Consider the following 13,114-nt stretch of genomic DNA (forward strand, 5'->3'; position numbering starts at 1 on the left):
TACTTATTTATTTACTTACTTGTGTATTTACTTATTTATTTACTTATTTATATTCTAGTAAATACGTGTGTTTTTTTGTTTGTTTTTCATTATCATCATCATCTCCTCCCTCTCTCTCTCTCTCTCTCTCTCTCTCTCTCTCTCTCTCTCTCTCTCTCTCTCTCTCTCTCTCTCTCTCTCTCTCTCTCTCTCTCTCTCTCTCTCTCTCTCTCTCTCTCTCTCTCTCTCTCTCCTATATATACTTCTCTGTTTCTGTCGTAAAATTATTTAAATATAAAATACATGTACATTTTATTTCATCTCTCTTGCTAAGAAAGAAAGAAATTCATTATCTTAGTTAGTTAAAGCCTTAACAATATGTGCTTTCAGAACCAGATAAGCATCTAAACCAATTGAAAAAAGGACCGAACCTACTTTATTTTTCGATGTATTCTTTTTCGATTTGTTGTTTTTTTTCGTGAAAAGAGTACCTACATAACATTTTATGTGGGCCCGCACTGGTGAAGGTAGGAAATAAATATATAAAATAATAGTAATAAATATTATTAACAAGACAACAAAACAAACACAGAACACAACCTTTTTTCGGCACAAAAAACAACAACAAAAGGAATGTTTTAAAGGCATGTGGACAAATCAACGTTTGGTCGTGGATCTGCGCCTGGTTGTATATACAGCTGACCATGTTCAAACCGGATTCAATGAAGGAGGAGGAGTAGGCTGACTATGCAATCATATATATATATATATACACAGGGTGCTACATTAGACACGTTTCTCTCTAGCCATTTTCACTGAACAGGACTCGTCATCGTCACTGGCGTAACCAGGGTTGGCAGGGCGGGGGACATGGGGCCATGCCCCCAATCATATCTCTTTTTATACCCACCACATTTTATATGTTCCTCCTGTCGCCCGATAAGACAACTTATTGACAGTGTGGTTGCTCTCCCCTGTACGCCAATTATGAAGTCGTTTTATACAAAAATGCAGATTACACAGAAGCCACTTATATTTGTCTCTGTGGTATTTAACACATTTACATTTTTTCCTGTATTTAGTTTTATTTTGCCATGACCTTCTGCTAGAACCGCTTTAAACAAAAGACAAATTATTTGCGACAAAATGTTTGAACAATAAATATACTTAAGTATAAATTAACATAAAAAAACGACTAACAATATTAACGTTACAGATTTTATTTTTCTCACGCTCTTACTATTTTTACATATCTGGAAGATATCGCTTTTCAAACTAGGATTATACGCTTCTGTCATACGGCATTGTACAAACCATAGCTGGACGCACAAAAGAGTCGCCAGGTCCGCGTGTACAAAGGAGCAAAACATAGTAACAAGGGTAACAAAAAAAACCTCTTGTATGTTTGAAAATGATACAAGTCTTTCGGAATGAACAAAAGAGTAATCAAAGTAACATTGCTAACCCAAAACGTAATATTCCAAAGTATTTAACAACTTAACACTCTTGGTCTGAATAACTTGCTTGTACCTTTTGATCTTTTTTCTCTTTTAATAATTGTCGGAGACGTCTTGTACACTAATTATGCTTATTACGTTTAAATAGCAGTTCTATACTGTTATTGCTTTATAATAGTATCCAGTTCTTTTGTATCTATTTTTGGTGAATCAACAGATATTATTTTTCTTAGTTAATGGCATAATTATAAACTTTTAAAAAAGTTTTTAGTTCATTATTTCGTTTAAAGTATTTGAAAACGCGCTGGTCAGGGTTTTTTTGTAAAAGAAAAAACAAGATTCTTATAAGAAAAGAAATTTGATATGTTTTAAAATATGTTATGTAATATTTCCACATGATCAAAGATGATATACCTCTAATCGACTAACCGATCTTGAATTAGATAACGGTATCAAAAATATGATGAGACTAAAAGAAACGGGGCCGACCCGTTTTCGCCGTGTCAAGAAAAGAAAGAAAAATGCACCGGAAAAAAGTGAAACATAACAAAGAAAAGATGTTCTGCGTAAACTGATAGCTTTACCTTTTTTCTATTCAACACGAAAAGCATCTTTTCATTGTTAAAATTAACTTTTTTTCTGTAATTTAGAAGCATCAAATGATTTGTACACGCGAACCCACACGGTTCCCTCACAATGCGAGCCCTAGCAGCCGGCGAGGGACGCCTCACAATAGCAGTTTAGACCTTATTATGTTCCTACTGCACATTCATTCATTGAAGTGAGTCTGCGCACGACTTATGGCGGCAAAAACAAAACTTTTTGCAAAGACGAAAACGCGGGTAATTTGAGTTGTAGCAGACGGAAATGAAGCGAACGTGTCGCTTTCTTGAACTTGTTAGCGTTACCAAACTGAAACAACACCATCATAGTTATGTAACGTGATCAGATAGTCTGTTAATAAGTAGAAGGGTTATTTCTGCGCTTTAATAAACCAATCGCTGTTTGGTTGAGGGTTTTTCCTCCCGCGCTGATAGGCGGGAAGTGGGAGGGAGTATTTTCGTGTCGCCACCAGCAACTGTAAACACTTTGAAAACACCCATGTGTCAGTGGTATGGTCTTGTAATTCTGAACTCTGTATTGTTTTTTGGTTAATGGTTCCTCAGTTGCCAACGGCAATGCGCCGTCTGCGTTATATAAATCCATGAGGCCCGAAATTGTCTGTGATTTTTTTAGGGCTAACGCGCTTCTCGCTAGCGCTTTATTTAAGGCTACACCGTCTACAGATTAAACTGGATAACGTAGTCTCCATTCTAATTTCCTTTATGGCACCTAAAGCAGCTGCATGCACAACTCGTTGCTCAATGGCTTGGCTTTTTTTGAAGCTGAAAAAAAAGTTAAACTTCTTCCACCGTCGGCCCAATATAACGGTGCTCTGCAGCTGCCAGTCATAAAAAGAACTGTTCAAAATAGATAAATAATCACTCTAGGAGCTTATTATCAATTAAGAGCAGAAGGACCCGAAATAATAACGCCACAAGGCCTCTCCAAACAATGTGCATGTTGGAAGGTGTGCGTCGGTTCCTCGCCCAGTTACATAGTTTTGATCCCAACTCTGGCGCATTAAAGGAGCTTTAATTACAGTTCTTAACTTAGATTGTAATGCAAAATAAGTTTCCTTTGTTCGGTCTTTCTGATGAATCTGAAACGACATATTCACAAGATTTTAAACGAACTTCTGCTGCTAAAATAAAGAGGCAGGTGGCTTCGAAATGGAAAGCATTTGAATCGTGAACGAACAAGAAACAAATCACATGGGTTTGGGTTTTTTCTCTCTCTTTGCCAAATGTCAAAAAGTTTTGAAAACTACACACACATGTCGCCCATTTAGTTGCATAACGTGCTCCCGAATGAAAAGACATGAATTTTTGAAAGGTATTTTCATTGTGAGGTAACAAAATATGGCCATATGCACGACCTGACACATGATGTTTTACGAATCATATTTTTGGCGTTAGATTTATCTAAAATGGTAATGCACTCTTTGCAACAAAGACTGGTCGGTGATTTGCCATTCTGTACAACTACTATCACCAACCTAATCAGATGAAATTTACATGCACGCGCATCTCCCTCGCGCGCCTGTCACGTGCCGGCCTAAACATGGCAATTTAGACTCATATTTTTTTTCTTCTCTCCTGATCATCCAGTAGCCTTTCAGACCTCTTCAGAGGGACCGGGCCAGACTCCACGCCACAGAGAGACAAACAGCATGCAACATGCTCAATGATTATGATCTGCTTTCTGATGTAAATATATATGCCGTACTTTGAAATTCTACGACGAAATCATGGAAATTAAAAAGTTATTGAGGCTGGGTGAAGAATTCACACCCAGCAGACGTCTAGCCCATGCCGCCCAGCCGCCGTTTGGGCAAACGACTAGCCCCGACGTGTCTCAATGCAACCAGGAACGTCAGGTCCGCGCGGATATATCAAATGAAGCATGTTTGAATGTTCTAAACGTAAGACAGCCCCGTGCAGCTGGCGGGTTGATAGGGTCATTAAACATGCATTTGAAATGCATGCGCATTATCCCTCTTTCGGGTTTTTTTACCTTCTTGAGTAATAGAAAACAAAATGGTTGCCTTCAAGTTATACTTAATTAGAAAGTCCGCGGGAAGCTCGATGATTGAAATGTGTTGGGGTTTTTTTTTAACTTGTATTATTATTCTATGTATTGTGTATAAATTACAAGACCGTTTGGATACTGAAATCGGAGGGTGGGGGGTATGCATTATGGTCGTTATAATCATAAGTGGGTGGAGGCAACGTTTTGCCAATATTCATCATTTACAACAATACAGCAGTAATCGTAATCTGAAACATGCTGGTGTCGAAAAAGAACTATTCCTTGTCGTTCCTTTCGCCCCCCTCACCCCCCCCCCCCCCCACTTCTTTTTCGTTGGATAGGCCTAAGTATCCGAATTAGATATAAATGATATTCAGGATTATAAACAAAATGCCATTTATGGAACATCGTATGGTTAGTAGGTCCTGTAGAAAATACTTCTCCAACGGTTTACAGCAAAAGTCATATTCCATTACAATATATCTTACACAATGCTAATTAACCATTGTTCTCACGTATATTTCTAAAATGCATTAATTAAACAAAGTACACATTTGGCATATGTTGCATGTAGAGGTTATGCATTGTGATTCTTATACATTTGCATATCCAGGATTTTATACGGGGGGGGGGGGGGGGGGGCGACAGGTAAATATAAAGGTGGGGAAAGAGGTGTCATTGGGGGGGTTGGGGAGTCATGAACCCCATGCTCCCACTCTCTTGGCTACACCAGCGCTGTTATAACTCTGAGAAGTTGGAGGGAATTTATTGGAATACTCATCATTCACAACAAAACTGTTTTGACTTTATTTGGAGGTTTAAAAACATTCCGAGTGAAACAGCAAGCATACATCGATGTAGTCCTCTCATACACCCCCACCCCCACCCCCTCAACTGCTGACACGTCTTCAGGTTGTACTATACCAAATAAAATCCCATAGGCGACAATATTAATATGGATAACACACTATATGCAATATATCTACCAAACTATTACCCATAAATATCAGTACTACAACCTCTCTCTCAAAGTATTAACTGAAGAAAGTGGAGTCTTTCATGGCTCATTTTCTATATAACCTGATGTTTTTATAACACCCATACTTTCGCACACAAGTGTGATACTTAGTTATACAGGTGTCCCATACATATGGGCACACGGCACACGGCTCCTTGATAGTGTGGCACTAGATGAAATAAAATTGCATACATTTCTTGCCCAGATGAAACTAAACAATGTTTTTTACCATAAACACTGTTACATCTATAACCAATGGCAGGACTAGTGGTATTAACTGCTCTATCAAAAGTTAGGTGCACCTCGAACTTTGACTTAGCCGGATGTTATTTGGTTTAGTGCTACCTATATTCATTACTGTTTTTACCGGCCTCGGTGGCGTCGTGGTAGGCCATCGGTCTATAGGCTGGTAGGTACTGGGTTCGGATCCCAGTCGAGGCATGGGATTTTTAATCCAGATACCGACTCCAAACCCTGAGTGAGTGCTCCGCAAGGCTCAGTGGGTAGGTGTAAACCACTTGCACCGACCAGTGATCCATAACTGGTTCAACAAAGGCCATGGTTTGTGCTATCCTGCCTGTGGGAAGCGCAAATAAAAGATCTCTTGCTGCTAATCGGAAGAGTAGCCCATGTAGTGGCGACAGCGAGTTTCCTCTCAAAATCTGTATGGTCCTTAACCATATGTCTGACGCCATATAACCGTAAATAAAATGTGTTGAGTGCGTCGTTAAATAAAACACTTTTTTTTTTTTTTTCTTTCATTACTGTTTCGGTCAAAGTAATCATGTTTAAGAAGCCTCAACTCTTAAAAGTAAATTAAGATATTAAAAATATTATTATATGCTACTTTGCAAAGCGAGGTTGTTGATGTTTTTGTGTTTTAGTTTTTTTTCTGAAACACGATACGTTCCAGGATCGATTCCCTTCGGTGGATTCATTAGATTTTAACAAATTCCAAAAAGTGCAGTTACAATAGCATATCAAATGTCATGATATATTCTATTTTATATGTGGGGAAACTTCAGATAAAAGATCGCTTGCTGCAGTTCGGTAAAATTAGACCATGTAGTGTAGTGCTAGCGGGTTTCCTCTCTCACTATCTGGGTACGGGGCGTAGCCCAGTGGTAAAGCGGTCGCTTGATGCGCGGTCGGTTTGGGATCGATCCCTGTCGGTGGGCCAATTAGGCTATTTCTTGTTCCAGCCAGTGCACCACGGCTGGTATATCAAAGGCTGTGGTATGCACTATACTGTCTGTGGGAAGGTGCATATAAATAATCTCTTGCTACTAATGAAAAAAAAAATGTAGCGGGTTTCCTCTCTAATTAAGACAATGGGTCAAAATTACCAAATGTCTGAAATCCGATTATTAATAAATCAATATGCTCTAGTGGTGTCGTTAACTGCTGCGAGGTGTAGTATCTGGTTCAGTCGATAGACGTGCCTTGGTCGTGGGAGCAAACACCAGTGATGGAACCATTCTCTCTCAGTGGGTTTCTACCCCTCGTCCCAACCAGCGCCCCACTGCTGGTATCGTCCCAACCAGTGCCCCACTGCTGGTATCGTCCCATCCAACGCCCCACTGCTGGTATCGTCCCATCCAGCGCCCCACCGCTAGTATCGTCCCAACCAGTGTCTCAATGCTGGTATCGTCCCATCCAGCGCCCCACTGCTGGTATCGTCCCATCCAGCGCCCCACTGCTGGTATCGTCCCATCCAGTGCCCCACTGCTGGTATCGTCCCATCCAGCGCCCCACCGCTAGTATCGTCCCAACCAGTGTCTCAATGCTGGTATCGTCCCATCCAGCGCCCCACCGCTAGTATCGTCCCATCCAGCGCCCCACTGCTGGTATCGTCCCATCCAGCGCCCCACCGCTAGTATCGTCCCAACCAGTGTCTCAATGCTGGTATCGTCCCATCCAGCGCCCCACTGCTGGTATCGTCCCATCCAGCGCCCCACTGCTGGTATCGTCCCATCCAGCGCCCCACCGCTAGTATCGTCCCAACCAGTGTCTCAATGCTGGTATCGTCCCATCCAGCGCCCCACTGCTGGTATCGTCCCATCCAGCGCCCCACTGCTGGTATCGTCCCATCCAGCGCCCCACTGCTGGTATCGTCCCATCTAGCGCCCCACTGCTGGTATGTCACAGACTGTGGTATGTGCTGTCTTATCTGTGGGAAAGTACATATAAAAATCCCTTGCTGCTATATGTCAGAATTACCAAATGTTTGACACCCAATAGCCGATGATTGGTGAAGCAGTGTGCTCTTGTGGCGCGGGACGTAGCCCAGTAGTAAAACCGTCGCCTGATTCGCGGTCCATCTAGGGTCGATACCCGTCAGCGGACCCATTGGACTATTTCTCATTCCAGCTAGTGCACCACGACTGGTATATCAAATGCCGTGGTCAGTGCTATCCTGCCCGTGGAAAAATGTACAGGGTTTCCTCTCTATGTCTGTATATCAAACTTGTTTGACATCCAATAGCCGATGATTAATAATTAATTTGCTCTAGTGGTGTCGTTAAACAAAACAAACGAACTATTTGATTGAAACATATTGTATTGCCTCTCGCACCCTAAGCGTGAATCATACCCCTAGACCAACAAGCCGAACTATTGATAGTGCGGAACGTAGCCCAGTGGTAAAGCGCTCGCCTGATGTACGGTCGGTCTAGGATCGATCCCCGTCGGTGGGCCCATTGGGCTATTTCTCGTTCCAGCCAGTGTACCACAATTGGTATATCAAAGGCCGTGGTATGTGCTATCCTTCCTGCGGGAATGGCGGGACGTAGCCCAGTGGTAAAGTGTTCGCTTGATGTGCGGTCGGTATGGGATCGATCCCCGTCGGTGAGCCCATTGGGCTATTTCTCGTTCTAACTGGTATATCAAAGGCCTTGGTATGTGCTATCCTTCCTGAGGGAAGGGTGGGACGTAGCTCAGTGGTCGGTCTGAGATCGATCCCCATCGGTGAGCCCATTGGGCTATTTCTCGTTCTAACTGGTATATCAAAGGCCTTGGTATGTGCTATACTGTCTGTGGGATGGTACTGTTAGTAAAAAAGAGTAGCCCATGAAGTGGCGACAGCGGGTTTCCTCTCTCAGTATTGGTGTGGTCCTTAACCATATGTTCGACGCCATATAACCGTAAATAAAATGGGGAAGGTGCATATAAAAGATCCCTTGCCATTAAAGAGACATTCCTGAGTTTGCTGCAAGTTTTAAGATGTTATCGATTAACACCAATAAAAAGTTAAAATACTAGTACCCTAGTAATTAAAACTGGTTTTTTAATGACACCAATGGTTAAAGTTTGCTTTGTTTCACGACACCCATTGAAGGGACATTCCTGAGTTTGCTGTATTGTAAGACGTTTCCGTCTAATACAATATTTCTACGATTAAACTTACATATCAAATATATTTTTCTGCTTAAAATATTAGCGGCTGTATATTAAACGTGTTTCTGATCGTTCTAATATTTGTATTAGGTTAAATTTCATTTTATTTCCTAAAATATTTTTTACACATTGAATATACAGACACTGATATTCTAAACAAATATATTTGATATGTAAGTTTAATCGTAGAAATATTGTATTAGACGGAAACGTCTTACAATACAGCAAACTCAGGAATGTCCCTTCAATGGGTGTCGTGAAACAAAGCAAACTTTAACCATTGGTGTCATTTAAAAAACCAGTTTTAATTACTAGGGTACTAGTATTTTAACTTTTTATTGGTGTTTACATTCACTACATTGTGAAGTAATCATATAAATAACGGTTTGTTTCTCTAGGGGTATGATTCTCGCTTAGGGTTCGAGAGGTCCCGGGTTCGAAACCCAAGACAAGCCCTATTTTAAATGCCCTTTTTTTGTTTAACTAGCGATTATGGCAAAGTTTAATTACTTTAGAGTAACAAATTTTGTTGTAATCGGGTTTCCTCTCTGAGTCTACATTTAAAACTTAACAAACGAATGATTTCCAACATCCGATGATTTATAAATCAATTTGCCCTAGTGGTGTCATTAAACAAAACAAACTTTAACGTTTAGCTCTGCGATCTCAATTATAGTTGAGTATTAAAAGACCGTCCAATTTAGTTTTCTTGTGACGCGACAGTCTTCGATGTATGTTGGATGCTGGTTCCAATTTAGTTTTCTTGTGAAGCGACAGTCATCGATGTATGTTGGATGCTAGTTGCAATTTAGTTTTCTTGTGACGCGACTGTCTTCGATGTATGTTGGATGCTGGTTGCAATTTAGGTCTCATATTAAGTAATGTTAGCTTTGTTTAATGAAACCGCTAGACCACATTGGTTAATTAATCATCGGCTAATGGATGTCAAACATTTGGTAATTCTGACATGTAGTATTCAGGGAAAACCCGCTACATTTTTCCATCAGCAGCAAGGGATCGTCTATATGCATTTTCCCACATACAGGACAGCACATACCACGGCCTTTGACACACCAGTCGTGTAGCACTGGTTGGGCGAGGTCAATGGGAATGGGTCCACTGAGGGGGTTCGATCCACGGACCCAAGCGAGTGTGTTATCAACTGACCTAGATCCCGCCCAGTAGGTCACATACAAATCCACTCATTGCACTGATATGATAGCAACTATTCAAGCGATGTTTTGGGGTTTTATTATACAATGCACTGAAAATGTTAATTAATTAATGTGAATAAAATTAATAAAAAATGTCATGGCAACTAGAATTGTTGTTGTGATAGCCCCGGAATTTAGAATGCGTTGTGATGTCGTCAAATAAACATATCGTTTCAATACTTTGATTCTTTTAATCACTGGGGCAATTCAACGGACGGTCAATATAAACTAACATAAAATTTGTTTTGTTAAACGACACCACTAGAGAACATAATCATCGGCTACTGGACGTCAAATATATGGTACTTTTTGACACGTTGTGTTAAAGGAAACCCGCTACATTTTGTTTTTCGTTAGCAGCGAGAGATCTTTTATAAGCACTTCCCCACAGACAGGACGGCACATATCATGGTCTTTGGTATAGAACTGCATCTGAAATAGGAATCTGTTCAAATCGGGGGGAAATGGAATAAAATGCATTTGAAACAAAAGACACAACTTTTTTTTGCAATAAAACAGTAGTTTGTAGCATTTCGTGCACAAATATTTACATATCATATGTGCAATGTTGTGTTGTTTCGATAAAAATCAATTTAGGTTTTTTGCTTTAAAAGCATTTCATTCCTTCGTTTTTTTTTCGCATTTGAACAAAATCCTCTTTCAGTTACAGCTGTTACTAATATGTCATATGTCCACATGACGAATAAATATGCTATGACATTTCTATAAGAAAATATTCCGTGAAATACTCATTGCGTTATTTATATCTGTCAGTATATGTTACACATTTGCTGACTAACGGTTTCGTCGCGAGTATCGATTTCTATTTCTGTACACATATGTAGTAGTATTTCACTGCATATGACGGCTTGTTGGTCTAGGGGTATGATTCTCGCTTCGGGTGCGAGAGGTCCCGGGTTCGAATCCCGGACAAGCCCTATTTCTTTTTGTTATTAGTTTCGTAACGATTAGTTAAGCGAGAAAATGACAAAATTTAATCACGTTTATCGTAATTGTTAAATTGTTAAATCTGGACTATATTTAGACATTAAATTGTTGTTGTTGTTGTTTTTGTTTTTAATCATTTGAGCCATTCCACAATGGGTGTTCCGTATTGGTTTAGTTATAAAATTAACCAAAATATTGATCAGAATTTATTTTGTATTTGGACGGAAGGTATCCCAAGTGGTTAGTCTAGGATCGATCCCCGTTGGTAGGCCTATTTGGTTTAAACAATATTTAAAGCCGTTCAAAAACAGTAGCGGTCTGAAGATTGGCTAAGAGGCGTTAGCCTATATTATGGGCTCTCCCAATGTATATCAAATGCCGTGGTATGTGCTTTCCTGTCTGTGGGATGGCGGACATAAAAGATCATTTGCTTCTAATGTAAAAAAAATATAGCGGATTTCGTCAAAATTACCACCGAAATTTGACATCTAATGTGCTCTAGTGGTGTCGTTATAAACAAACTTTTTTTAAGTTATATCAGGCAAAATGGTGATATTCGTAATTTGAAACGTGCTGTGATGTCGACAAACAAATATTCAGTTTCGTTCCGTTCGTCGTCCCCCCCCCCCCCCCCCCCCCCCCCCCCCCCCCCCCCCCCCCCCACACACACACTTTGTTGAACCAGTTATGGATCACTGGTCGGTGCAAGTGGTTTACACCTACCCACTGAGCCTTGCGGAGCACTCACTCGGGGCTTGGAGTCGGTATCTGGATTAAAAATCCCATGCCTCGACTGGGATCCGAATCCAGACCTACCAGCCTGTAGACCGATGGCCTAAACAAGACGCCACCGAGAACGGTAGATTTGTAAAATAACAAATTATAAATACTTTGTAATAGAGACCTTTGTTGTAACTTTACATTGGTTAGAATTGCAAGCATAATTATATTTAAATATTAACAGATCGTCGACTTCTTGTGACGCGACATTCTTCGATTTATGTTGGATAAATTCCTTATTACTGGTATATTCAAAGGCCCTGGTATGTGCTTTCCTGTCTGAGGGAAAGTGCATATAAAAGATCCCTTTCTGCATTAGGAAAAATGTAGTGGGTTTCTTTTTATGACTACGAGTCAGAATTACCAAATATTTGACATCCAATAGCCGATGATTACTTAATCAATGTACTCTAGTGGTGTCGTTAAACAAACAAAAAAACGTCATTTCTTTATTATATTGATAATAAGTATTACATTTTGTATTGAATATTTTCATCACTTTCCATACAATGTAAATTGTTTTCCTTTTTTAATGATGTATGTATTATATTTTATGGTTGTAATGCCTATGGACTGTATGTTTACGGCTAACAGAGAATATAATAGTTAGTTTGGGGAAACCGTTGCAATTTCATTATATATTATCCGTAATAATTAGTTGTAAAACAATACATCGAATTTGGTATATGTGTATTGCCGTATGTAACAGCTTGTTGGTCTAGGGGTATGATTCTTTGTGTGCGAGAGGTCCCGGGTTCGAATCCCGGACAAGCCCAACATTTTTATTAGTTTTGTTTTCATTATACTAAGATAAAAAAAAAAATTATTTAACAATTTGGTAAATTTGTATTAATAAATTTATTTGAAATCAAGATACTGCATTTATGTAATATTTTCAATAGAAAATTAAATGCTTACATGACAAATCATTGAATGTAGCTTACTTTTAAAGGAATGCTTGTGCAAAGCTTTTGGACTGGTATGCATATTAAATGATATATAATGCACATTATTGCTTAATATCAACAAGTTTATTATTATATTTAATTAATAAAACGGTTAAATGTGACGGTTATTATATATAATGGGCGCAGCCATTTTGTTCCATCGCAGTGACTACGCCCTCTGGCGAGCTGGTGGTTTACGTAATACTTAACGCGTCACGTTAGGAAATACTCTTAGAACTGAAGAAACAAAACATACCTGATTAGTATAGTACTTGGTATAGTTTAGTAATGAACTGTAATGGACATATAGTTATGCGTAAAAAAATGACAAACTTTAATCACTGTAGGATAGTGATATTTGCCTTAACTTTCATTTCGTAATGCGACATTCTTCGATAATTTTGCACGCGATAATATGTCACTATTGGCGACTTTAAAACGCTAAGAGAGGCGGTTTTCGGGGGGGGGGGGGGTAGTTATATAATTCACTAAAAATGTCTACAAGACTTTACTATATTATATCAATGAAGTATGCAATATTTGTATTTGAGGTGTCGTCAAATAAATACTAATTTTCGTTTCCTTACGTTTTATCATTGAGCTGTTCCACGATGGTGGTTACGTATCCGAATTGTTGGTGGTGGATCTTCGTGATTACAGAAACAGTAATAAATTCAAAATGTAATGGATAGCATGAATTATATAGAAAAGCACATTCTTTAGCGTTTACACCAAATTACATAT

The 13,114-nt window shown here is 39.5% G+C and overlaps 1 non-coding gene across 1 annotated transcript; it reads left to right on the forward strand.

The window, feature by feature from the left end:
- The first annotated feature begins 10,561 nt into the window (after nucleotides 1-10,561).
- On the forward strand, nucleotides 10,562-10,633 carry Trnap-cgg. The gene has a single exon. It is a non-coding gene; the product is annotated as a tRNA-Pro (tRNA).
- Nucleotides 10,634-13,114: the final 2,481 nt, after the last annotated feature.

Source organism: Gigantopelta aegis, chromosome 9, assembly GCF_016097555.1.
Source record: "Gigantopelta aegis isolate Gae_Host chromosome 9, Gae_host_genome, whole genome shotgun sequence".
NCBI lineage: Eukaryota > Metazoa > Mollusca > Gastropoda > Neomphalida > Peltospiridae > Gigantopelta > Gigantopelta aegis.